Here is a 12,771-nt window from a genome sequence, read left to right on the forward strand (position 1 = left end):
CAAATGGGAGAACAGGTATTTGCAAGTCTGGACTAATGGTTAATACATTTGGGGATTTTGCAAAATTTAATGCTATTTATCACTATGAACAAGTGAAATGACTTGTTCTATTGAATGATATAAAAAGTTAATTCTTTAATTCAAAGTGATCAGTGTGCGCGCGCTCTCTCTCTCGATATATACATATAATCTCTTGTGTCGCACTACAAAAGTTGCCCAGGAAGTGTTCAGCCTCATTTAATTTCTCCTTAGGTATACTCCTCATCAAGAGCAAGGTTATTACAACCTTGGATCTTTCTCCAGCAATTTGCCTTGGGTCTCTCAGCCCTATCTACTCTGCCCAAGGAAAACCTGTTGGCCTTCCTGTGCTTTTAAATTTGATTTGGGATTTTGTGGTAAAAATGATCTAACAGGTTTCTCCCAGCCATTCCAGACATGGCCTAATGGCATCCCCATCTAATCATTTCCCAGTTCTGACCCTCAGTTCCCACAGTGATTTGCTTTCTCTATTGCAATTTTTCTTTCCAGTAGAAGACTGAGATTTGAAGTCACCCAGTTCTGAAAAGCGAAGACTTCATGTTTCGTAGGAGCTGAATAGTCACTTTCAGCAACCAAAAACAGATTCTAGGCCATGCCAAATCACATATGTGGTTGTCTTGCTGATCAGGTTTTTTTTTCCTTTTACCGTTGCTCTTCATAGATGATGTGCAAGAATCTGAAAAGTGCAAACAAGATCTATAGTTTGGTTGTGTCAACAATAGTTTGGGGTTTTTTTAGGGCTGTCAATTAATCGCAGTTAACTCACGCAATTAACTCAAAAAATTAATTGCACTTATAACCAATAGAATACCAATTGAAAATTTAAAAATATTTTTAGATGTTTCTCTACATTTTCAATATTGATTTCAATTACAACATAGAATACAAAGTGCACAGTGCTCACTTTATATTATTATTTTTTATTACAAATATATGCACTGTAAAAATGATAAAAGAAATAGTATTTTTCAATTCACCTCCTACAAGTACTGTAGTGCAATCTCTTTACCGTGAAAGTGTAACTTACAAATGCAGATTTTTTTTTGGTTACATAACTGCACTCCAAAACAAAACACTGTAAAACTTTAGAGCCTACAAGTCCACTCAGTCCTACTTCTTGTTCAGACAATTGCTAAGACAAACAAGTTTGTTTACATTGATGGGAGATACTGCTGCCTGCTTCTTATTTACAATGTCACCTTAAAGTGAGAACAGGCGTTCACATGGCACGTTTGTAGCTGGCGTTGCAAAGTATTTACATGCCAGATATGCTAAACATTCGTATGCCTCTTCAAGCTTCGGCCACCATTCCGGAGGACGTGCTTCCATGCTGATGATGCTCATTTAAAAAAAAAATGCATCAATTAAATTAGTGACTGTACTCCTTGGGCGGGGCGGGGAGAGAACTGTACGTCTCCTGTTCTGTTTTACCCGCATTCTACATTCATGTTATAGCAGTCTTGGATGATGACCTAGCACGTTTGTTTTAAGAACACTTTCACAGCAGATACGACAAAATGTAAAGAAGGTACCGATGTGAAATTTCTAAAAATAGCTACAGCACCCAACCCAAGGTTTAAGAATTTGAAGTGCCGTCCAAAATCTGAGAGGGATTAGGTATGGAGCATGCTTTTAAAAGTCTTAAAAGAGCAACACACTGATGCAGAAACTACAAAAAAGAAAATCAACCTTCTGCTGGTGGCATCTGACTCAGATGATGAAAATGAACATGCATCAGTCCGCACTGCTTTGGATTGTTATCAAGCAGAACCCATCATCAGCATGGAAGCATGTCCTCTGGAATGGTGGTTGAAGCATGAAGGGAGATATGAATCTTTAGCACATCTGGCATGTAAATATCTTGCAATGCCAGCTACAACAGTGCCATGTGAATGCCTATTCTCACTTTCAGGTGACATTGTAAACAAGAAGCAGGCAGCATTATCTCCTGCAAATTGTAACCAACCTTGTTTGAGAGATTGGCTGACCAAGAAGTAGGACTGAGTGGACTTGTAGACTCTAAAGTTTTACATTGTTTTATTTTTGAATGCAGTTTTGTTTTTTACATAATTCTACATTTGTAAGTTCAACTTTCATGATAAAGAGATTGCGCTACAGTACTTGTATGAGGTGAATTGAAAATTTTGTTTTTACAGTGCAAATATTTGTAGTAAAAATAAATGTGAGCACTGTACACTTTGTATTGTTGTAATTGAAATTAATATATTTGAAAATGTAGTAAACATCCAAAAATATTTAAAATAAATGGTATTCTATTGTTTAACAGTGCGATTAATCACAATTTTTTTAAATTGCTTGACAGCCCTAAGGTTTTTTGTTTTTGTTTTTAACCCTTGAAATTTCCCACTGTGGATATTGCCTGTGCAGCTACACAGTGGGAGCACCAGTGTAATCTGGCTTCTGAATAATAAAAATGTAGGTCTGGAAGGGACCTCAAGAAGTCACCAAGTCCAACCCCCTGTGCTGTGGCTGGTGATTTTACCTAGTGTCGTCTAACCTTGCTGAGAATTGGCCTAGTGAATAGAGTGATTAAAAGCTAGTGATAGCCTCCTATTGGAAAAAGACAAAATAGTCCAATGTAGAGGAATAGCTAAAAAAAAATATGGAGGTGGTTGTTATGGGAAACTAACACATCCGTTACATACCCAGCAAAACAGAGGACAAACAGACACTTAGATATTTGGTTACCATTTATTAATTACTCAAAGTACATTAATCTGTAAGCCCTCCACCCTTCTCCCCCACCCACACAACCCCAGGGGCGGCTCTAGGGATTTTGCCGCCCCAAGCACGGCAGGCAGGCTGCCTCCGGCGGTTTGCCTGTGGAGGGTCCGCTGGTCCTCTGAAGCCGCGGACAAGCGGACCCTCTGCAGGTACGCCTGCGGGAGGCAGCCTGCCTGCCGCCCTCGCGGCGCCGTCAGAGCACCCCCCGCGGCTTGCCGCCCCAAGCATGCGCTTCGCGTGCTGGGGCCTGGAGCCGCCCTTGACCACACCCAAGCAAACCTATCCAATTTTTTTAATATTAACATTTGATAGAGATGCCTGGTTTAAGTATGTGTAATCAGAGAATTCACTCAATTTAATAACACTAGGAACAACATATGAGGGGTACTATAAAGATGCTCATTTTGTAACATGGTAACACCCTGTTAAGTAGAAAGATCCAATGATTGTATCGTTTTTTTCTAATGATTATTGTATTGTCTTGATTTATATAGCCAAGATTGTAAACCTATTACAACTTTCTAAATGAAGACATAGTTTACATTAAAAAGAGAGACCACCACAACACTTGCAGTGTCTGTTAGCTCTTTCATCATACCGTTGTGTAGTGGCAATAGTTGAGGGACTTTAAGTAAAGTATTGTGTTAGACATAGCATAGCCAAAACTATTTCCTAATTCAGTACAGAACAGAGATTTCACAAGCTGACAATCACCTGGGTCAAGAGTTTCTTTTTCAGAGTCTGTCTTTGCAGAATGCAGTGAATGGAAAGTTCTTGTACTGTGTTTTGTTTCGAACATTCTAAAACGGTATAACAGCATCAGAAAAATATAAAAGGGAGAAAGTTTGGTCCCAACATTTAGGATGTTTGAAAAAGGAATTTACAAAACATAAATGTTTTTATGAACTTTTAAAAATATAATTGGAAAGTGTTTAAATATTTCCCAGAACTGTTGATTCTAAACATAGCAGCTGTGTGCTGGTGCTCAAAAACCAAAAAAGGAAAATTGTCTAGAAAATGTGTTATGTTTAAGGTAAGCTAACATTACAAATAGTGAAAAGTAAATAGTTTTTTTAAAATTTCACTTATCTAAGGTAATTTGGATTGTCTACATTACAAAGATACATGTGTGAGGGTACGTCTACACTATGGGATTATTCCGAATTTACATAAACCGGTTTAGCAAAACAGATTGTATAAAATCGAGTGCGCGCGGCCACACTAAACACATTAAATCGGTGGTGTGCGTCCGCGGTCCGAGGCTAGCGTCGGATTCTGGAGCGTTGCACTGTGGGTAGCTATTCCCTAGCTATCCCATAGTTCCCGCAGCCTCCCCCGCCCCTTGGAACTTCCGGGTTGAGATCCCAGTGCCTGATGGGGCAAAAATCATTGTCGCGGGTGGTTCTGGGTAAATGTCGTCAGTCACTCCTTCCTCTGGAAAAGCAACGGCAGACAAGCATTTCGTGCCTTTTTTCCCTGGATTGCCCTGGCAGATGCCATAGCATGGCAATCATGGAGCCTGTTTTGCCTTTTGTGACTGTCACCGTATGTGTACTAGAGGCCGCTCACAGAGGCGATTCAGCAGCGCTACACAGCAGCATGCTTTTGCTTTTGCATGACAGTAGAGATGGTTACCAGCCATACTGTACCATCTACCATACCATAAATTGGTAATAAGATCATGGTTACCAGTCCTTTTGCACTGCACCATTTGCTGCTGTCATAAGTGCCCCTGGCTGAGATCAGCCAGGGGCGCAAAAGCCAAAATTGGGAATGACTCCCTGAGTCAATCCCTCCTTTTTGGTATCTAAAAATAGAATCAGTCCTGCCTAGAATATGGGCAAGTGTACTAGAGAACCACTGTATCATAGAACCAGAGAGCACAGCTGCTCTGTGTCAGATCCTGCTGAAATTATGAGCTGTATGCTATTCACAGGGGGTGCTCCTGCAACAACCCCACCTGTTGATTCCGTTCTTCCCCCAGTCTTCCTGGGCTACCGTAGCATTGTCCCCCCACTTGTGTGATGAAGTAATAAAGAATGCAGGAATAAGACACAGTGACTTGTTAGTGAGAAATGAGTGGAAGGCAGCCTCCAGCTGCTATGATAGTCCAGACAGGACATTAAGCAGTGTGGAGGAGAGGAGCCCAGCATCCCGCTGCTAGTCCAGGGGCAATTGAATCTTTTCTTTACACATGATGGAGCTCAGCCCCCTGTTGCTATGATGAGGATGGTTACCAGCCATACTGCACCATCTACCAGGAAAAATTAGGGCCGGGTGCCCTTGATCAACCTCACGGATGCTAGTCGGCATGGTTACCAGTCCTTTTACACTGCCCCATGTGCTAATAGGCTGATGATGACAATGGATATCAGTCATATTGTACCGTCAGCCACCCATGGCGGGGTGGGGGGAGCAAGGATATTGGTGTTGAGTGCTGCAGCATCGTGTCTATCTGCAGCATTCAGTAAAGATTGGGTGACATGTAAAAGAGTCAAGAGAGGATTGTTTTCCCTTTCACTTCTGGGGGTGGGTGGGGGGGGTGCGTAAATTGCCGAGCTATGCCCTGACCCACCGCGGACATTGTGTTTGACCCTAGAAGCATTTGGAGCTCAGCCAAGAATGCAAATGCTTTTCGGAGACTGCAAGAACTGTGGGATAGCTTGAGTCCTCCAGTCCATGAGCGTCCATTTGATTCTTTGGCTTTCCGTTATTCACGCAGCAGTGCGCTGAGTCCCTGCTATGGCGTCTGGAGATTTTTTAAAAATGATTTTGAATTTCGTCTTCTGTAACGGAGCGCTGATAGAACAGATTTGCCTGCCCTTACAGCAATCACATCCGCATGGTCCATGCTGGAGCTCTTTCTTTATTTTGATTTTTAACTGCCTCGCCACACGTGCTGATTGGAGCTCCACGCTGGGCAAACAGGAAATATTCAAAAGTTCGCGGGGCTTTTCCTGTCTACCTGGCCACTGCATCCGAGTTCAGATTGCTGTCCAGAGCGGTCAGTGGTGCACTGTGGGATACCACCCGGAGGCCAATACCGTCGATCTGTGGCCACACTAACCCTAATCCGATATGGTAATACCGATACTAGCGCTACTCCTCTCGTTAGGGAGGAGTACAGAAACCGGTTTAAAGAGCCCTTTATATCGATATAAAGGGCCTCTTAGTGTGGACGGGTGTGGCGTTAAATCGGTTTTACGCTCCTTAAACCGGTTTAAACACGTAGTGTAGACCAGGCCTGAGGCATCCAGTTACTAGTGTTAACTAGTCACATAATTACATCAAAAGTCCCATCTTGCAGCACAGGCAGAAGCATAACCATGTCTGAAGTGTCTATAAATTGTGCTAATGCCTTAAATACAGCTTGGCACCATGGTTAAAACACATAGGGCCTCCAACTAAACTGCAAGCTGGGATGCTGCTGTAACTAGAGGCCTATTAATGGTTCAACTATATTGAACTCTTACATAGTTGAGTGTGTAGTGCAGACTGGATATTAAACAAAAAAGGATATGTAAAATGAGGGGGGGAAAAGATTGTTAGTGAGTTCTTAGACATTATAAATCACTTCATCTGCTACTTGTTATAAAAATATTTAAAAAGATCAAAGAAAACAAAAGAACATGGATCTTGAGACACATACTTTAGTGGGATGCTGTGTGTAAGGCTTATAACATATGTCATACAAGTATATTATAAGGAGTTCTCATTTTTAGGACACAGGGTAATACTACTAGAAATGTATTAGCTAACAACACACCTCCAGGCCAAGTCCATTGTCAAGACAAGAAAATATGCTATTTCCTTTAGATATTATTTGATTTTGACTTTGATTTATTTAGAGGTTCACTGTATATTTTTTAAGTTAATTTATCTGGTCTATCTTTTAGATATTAAGCTCTTCAATGAAGAGACTCTCTGGAAAAGTGCCAAACACACTGTTGTCACTAAAAGATATTATATATATATATATATATATATATATATATATATATATAATTTTCCTCCTATGTTCTGATAATTCATTCTGATCATTGGTTTGGGGGAGGGAGAGAAGGAGAAAGGCTGTCCTATAGTGCTTAGATTACAGGCAACAATATTTCTTTCAGAGTTGAGCACCATAAATGCTGAGACAGATTGAAGTACATCACCGCTGAGACCTACAAAGTTTATTAAAAAAACCCACCATTTTTTCTTTCAGTACAGTTTACTCACTTTTCCCAATCTTTAAAACATGTTTCCTTGGCCTATATCATGTTGTCATGCTCCCTGAAAGCGAGGGATGCAGTGTAGTTGTAGCCTGATGATGAGCTCGGTAGGACTCAAAAACTTCTCTTTCACCAACAGACCTTGGTCCAATAAAAGATACTACCTCCTCCACTTTGTCTCTGAAAAAGTAGGAAGAATTATACGCAAAATCCAAAAAAGCAGGACACTCTTAAAAACCAGAAGTAGAAAATTAGCTTAGGAATGGCAACTTGATTTTCTATCAACATTTGCATTTTTAAAGTCCAATTTATCAAGAGACAAGGGGGGGGGGGAATATCCCTCCCCCCATACAGGTCAGTGGTTTGAGCATTGGCCTGCTAAACCCAGGGTTGTGAGTTCAATCCTTGAGGGGACCATCTGGGGCAAAAATCTGTCTGGGGATTGGTCCTGCATTAAGCAGCAGGTTGGACTAGATGACCTCCTTAGGTCCCTTCCAACCCTGATATTCTATGACTCTATATCTATAGATATATAGTTTATTCTTCCAAACAGTGGAAAATTAAAATATGACACAATCTGGTAGCTGTGTTGAGTGTTAACAGTATATTGTTTAAATAATTTAAAACGGTTAATTACAAACATTCACCTTTCAGCTTTCTTTTCTGATAAGTTTCATATAAATTATCAACAGACTACACTAGGTGATCTGGTGGCACCTTCTGGCCTTCCACTCTGACTCTAAGCTGAATTTCATAGGAAGTTGTCTTCAATCTATAGGGGATGTGAAAAATCAAGGTCTGGTAACTGAAATAAATGTACTTGGGGTTATTTCACTGTGTAACTCCTTATGCAGTCTAGTCAGTTTCTTATACCCAAACTGTGATAGCCCAGTGACTCAGGTGCCAGCACCTCCCCCTGTTGAAATGTTTTGTAGAAAGTCCCATATTGTGAAATTTCAAACACTTATTGCTAATCAAAATTTCTTCAAATGTTATGAAAAACGAACAGCAGTGGTACCTCCTTAGTAACTTAGCAAGGGGCTAATAATGTTTTGCAGGCAGGAAAACACTGAATGCCTCCAGAATCTAGCCACAGGTGTTTTCTTGAATTACACCACTTTTTTTCCTAGTGCAAACAGGCCCATGCGGCTGTTCCTGCCCCTAGGAACCAGGCCCCTCTTGCTTAGCATAAGGTGGGGCGAGGCAGACGTAGCCCAGACCTAACTCGATTGGGAACCCTGCTTTAAATGCCACGCGTGGCGAAATGGTGGCTGTGTGAGCCCCGGGCCCGGGCACAGCGCCCCCTGCGCCTGCCCCACAGCCAGGGAGCCACGGGGGCCGTGAGTCGTGCCCTGGCCAGCGGCTCTGCGCCGGGCACGAGCAGGGCACAGGGCCGCCGCGGCGCCCTCCGGCCCGGCTGGCCCCAGCCCCGGCGTCTCTAGAGAGCGGGGCCCCGGCTGCTGCGGTCCCTGCGCTGCCCGGCGCTGACACTAGGGGCGCTGGCTGCGGCCCGCCAGGCCGGCGCGGCGCAGGGGAAGGGATGCGGACGGGGCCATTCGCGCTGCGGCAGCGGGGGGGAGCGGCGGGCCGGGCGCTGCGCCGGGGGCCTCCCCGCCGGGGTCCGGGGGCCGCGATCGAGCGGCAGCGGCCTTGGGGAGGCGGGCCGCGGGCGGGGGGCCGGGCGGCGGGCGCGGGGGCAGGCGGCGGGGCCGGCGGCGGGCGCGGGGGGGGGCGCAGTGGTTGGGGCCGGCGGCCGCGGCGGGGTCAGTTCTCTTTAGTGTTTGCCGATGTTGGAAGCGTCTCCAAAGTGTCCCCGGGAACCAGGTAACCGGGCCCGCGGGGGCGGCCGGGCCCCCCCGCCCGGCGAGAGGCGGGGAGTGGCCACCTGGGCTGAGGGGGCTGCCGCGGCCGTGAGGCCCAGGACCTCGCCCTCGCGGCGGCGGCGGCTGCCCCGGGCTGGGGGGCGGTGGGGGGGGGACTGGGGAGCAGGCGGCTTTGCCGGCCCCGCCCCGGGTCACGCCGCGGTCCCGGCCCCACTGCGCTGCGGGGGGAGGCGCTGATCCGGGCAGGGCAGGAGCTGTTGTTTCCTCCCCCCTCCCAGGTAAACGCTGCTCTCCCCTGGTGGGGCACAGGGCGCTCACGGGGGCCCCAGCGCGGAGCCCGGCTCAGGGGATCGCGCCCCACACACGTCTCGCCTCTGCCCGCAGGGCTCCCGGCGCCTCTCGGGGCGGGCGATGCTGCAGCCTCCCCGCCCCCGGCAGATGCACTGGTTGATGCAGCTCCTTTCCCAGCCGGCCTCCCCACTGAGACCGCTCTCACGTGAAATGCCTCGGATTATAGCCGCTCTGCGCCGAATAACAGCTCAGCTATTGCAGCTGGTGGGGGGCTAAGATAGGAGACTGATTATTTACTGTGGAAGTACCACTCGAATTGCGGATTGGCTGCATATTGCATCAGGCCTGTATTAAATCTGTGAAGTAGTTTTCTATGGCCAAAGCACGCCTCTTTTTTCAGTGTGGCCTTTTCAGCCCTATCACTGCCACATATCACTATGGCATGATTCAAATTACTTACTTATAAAAGATCATTAGCTAATCTGTTTTCCAAGGTTCGAGACAGATTTTAAAATGCCATATTAAACTAGTTCTTTAGAACGATAGAAAAAGCCTTACAATATATTATTTGTATGCTGTATTGGTTGCGCAATAGATTAAAAGTAAAGGCGTACTGTACTCTGACTTCACCTACAATCCTAAACTTTCCTAACAAGCCTAAACTTTCCCATGCTCTCAGAATAGATGGGTGTTTTTCCTCCTATAAAGTGATCCACAGTGAAATAGTTAACACTGACATTTGTGTTGCATAGTTAGGTTAGGTGTCAATACTACCAGAGGGGAATTCAGTTGTGTTTTTTTTTTTTTTTTGAAGTGCTGTTGGGCTGTATTCAGCCCCAAGGTACTCAGACTTCTGCCATGTAATCCATTGTACTGCTTTGATGACAGCAGTAAAAAGCCTTCACAAACTTGCTTTGTTGTGGGCCTGGCTTCGTAAGGTGCAGACCATATGTCCTGTTTTGGCTGGGACAGTCCCTTTTTTAAGCCCTGTCCTGGCCATCCTGACTTTTTTGGCAAAAGTGAGCATTTTTCCTGGTAGCTCTTGCCAACTGATCAAATGCCTCCTTTTGTCAAAAAAACTGGGTGTGGATGAATGGGAGAGGGGCAAGCGGGCTGGGGGGCAGGCAGGGCTTAAGTGAGCAGCGACACCAGCCCCAGCCTCACACAGGAGGAAGGTGGGGCTCGGGTGAGCAGCTACACCAGCCCCAGCCTCATGCGGGCAGCAGGCAGGGCTCTGGTGAGCAGCGATACCTGCCCCGCTGGGGAGGGGGGCTTGTGCGAGTGGCTTGGGCCAGCTCCATGCTGGCAGGGCAGGAGGGCTTGGGCTAACCTCACTTGGTGTCCTGTTTAGAACAGGGGTGGGCAAACTATGGGCCATGGGCCACATCCGGCCCATCAGACCTTTTAATCTAGCCCTTGAGCTCCTGCTGGGGAGCAGGGTTGGAAGTTTACCCCGCTGCAGCCGGGGATGGGGTTGGGGGCTTGCCCTGCTCTGCGCGTGCTGTGGCTCTGCACAGCTCCCGGGAAGCAGCCAGCATGTCCCCACTATAGCTCCTATGCAAAAGGGCAGCCAGGGGGCTTTGCATGCTGCCCCTGCCTCAAGCCCAGAGCTGGCTCCAGGCATCAGCATTCCAAGCAGGTGCTTGGGGCGGCAATCTACAAGGGGTGGCACTCCGTGTGTTTTTCCGACCCAAGCAGCACGCTGAATTGCCACCGCGGACGCCGGGGGCAGTCTGTGTGCTGTTAGGGTGGCACGTGCGTTTCCATGGCAGCAGCAATTCGGCGGCAGCTTCTATGTTCAGCTGCCTCCGGCGGCAATTTGGTGATTTCTGTCTTCCTTGCCACCCTAACGGCACACGGACTACCCCCGCCATCCAAGGCAGCAATTTGGAGTGCTGCTTGGGGTCGCAAAAACAGTAGAGCTGGCCCTGCTCAAGCCCTGCTCCTGCAGCTCCCATTGGCTGCGGTTCCCTGCCAATGGGAGCTGCAGGGGCAGCGCCTGTGGACAGGGCAGCACACAGAGCCCCCTGGCCATGCCTCTGTGTAGGAGCCAGAGGGGGGACATGCCGCTGCTTCCGGGAGATGCTTGAGGTATGCACCGCCTGGAGCCTGCACCCCCGAGTCCCCCTTCCTGCAGCCACCTGTCTTTAAGAAAAGGGGGAGGGTTATTTTAAAACGTTACTGTCTTTCAGATTCAACCTCCTACTTGTTCATTCTGATTCATAAGACAGATGAATGCGATGCCCCAGCCCTGATCCCCCTCCCACCCTCTGAACCCCTTGATCCCAGCTTGGAGCCCCCTCCTGTACCCCCAAACCTCTCATCCATGGCCCCACACCAGAGCCCGCACCCCCAGCCCTGATTCCCCCTCCCGCCCTCTGAATCCCTTGGTCCCATCCTGGAGCACCCTCCTGCATCCCAAACCCCTCATCCCTGGCCACAGCCCACACCCCCAGCTGGAGCCCTTACCCCCCTGCAACCCAAAACTGCCCCAGCCTGGAGCCCCTTCCTGAACTCCTCATTTCTGGCCCAACCCCAGAGCCCGCACCCCCAGCCGGAGCCCTCACCCCTTATCCCCAATTTTGTGAGCATTCATGGCCCGCCATACAATTTCCATACCCAGATGTGGCCCTTAAGAAAAAAAAAGTTTGCCTACCCCTGGTCTAGAACATCTCAACAAAGGGTGCTTTTTCCCAGGCACCCTCTGCTGGTAGGGCTTCTATGAAGACCCACTCATGAAAACACTGCCAGTTGTCCTCTGAGGGTGAATTTTCCTGCAGTGCAGCTAGCCTGAAGATGGAGGTACGTGGGGAAGTCAGTGACACTCATCCTCACAGCAAACTCTTTCTTTGGGTCACATTTGGAGGGTTTGCTTTGCAGTTGTTAGGATTAGAAATGCAGGCCTCTATGCTGTACAGAACAGTCAGTGATGAATGTACAGAAATCACCATACCCTCGCAAGTCTCTGCTTCCATGAAGGAAATTTTCACAGGTATAACTACATGAGTACATAAGTGAGTACATACTACATGAGTAAACTGATGCGAAGTGGATTTATGCTGATGTATCTCTGGTGTGTTACCAGATTAAGCTGCAGCAAGGTAAACTCTGCTCTGTGCTGGTGCAGTGCATTAAGGGGTTTGCTTCTGTATAACTGCATTAATATACCCGTAAAAGTTTTCTTGTGTAGACAAAGCCTTTTTTGCTGATCAGGTTTTTGTGTGACTGAAGTGCTTATGAAAGGTGCTAGATGTGCTTTAGTTAAGGAGAGCTGGCAGCAGTGCTAGATTTTCAGTGCTGCCCAGTTGATGAATCTTAACTGTGCTTTGAAGGGGCCCACTACAGTGGACCTCGGTTCTCATGCTCATTCAGTGTTCTCTGTGGAGATGTCCAAGGGTGATGTGGATAGTGGCCACTAGGTACTGGATTGACACCACCACTTCATTTAACATAAGCCATTATACAGCCAGTGGTGATAAACAATTTGTGCTAGATTCAGACTATAAGTCTTTGAAAGGCTTTATATATCTCTGTACCAATCTGAGTAACTCAGTCTCCCAACAGTTTTTTGAATAATAATAGCATGTACTTGAGTAATATTTCATCCTGAAATTTGAAAGTGGTTTACAAAGATGAATTGTTAACTCAGTTTTACACTT

At 46.8% G+C, this 12,771-nt stretch overlaps 1 protein-coding gene across 1 annotated transcript in view; it reads left to right on the top strand.

Moving 5' to 3' along the window:
• Positions 1–8,730: 8,730 nt before the first annotated feature.
• STAU2 (staufen double-stranded RNA binding protein 2) overlaps positions 8,731–12,771 on the top strand; it is a 218,373-nt gene continuing 214,332 nt past the window's right edge. The window contains exon 1 of the mRNA XM_045004505.1: positions 8,731–8,822. The gene's annotated coding sequence lies outside the window, so the exon portion shown is untranslated. The remainder of the gene's footprint in view (positions 8,823–12,771) is intronic.

Source organism: Mauremys mutica, chromosome 2, assembly GCF_020497125.1.
Source record: "Mauremys mutica isolate MM-2020 ecotype Southern chromosome 2, ASM2049712v1, whole genome shotgun sequence".
Taxonomy (NCBI): domain Eukaryota; kingdom Metazoa; phylum Chordata; order Testudines; family Geoemydidae; genus Mauremys; species Mauremys mutica.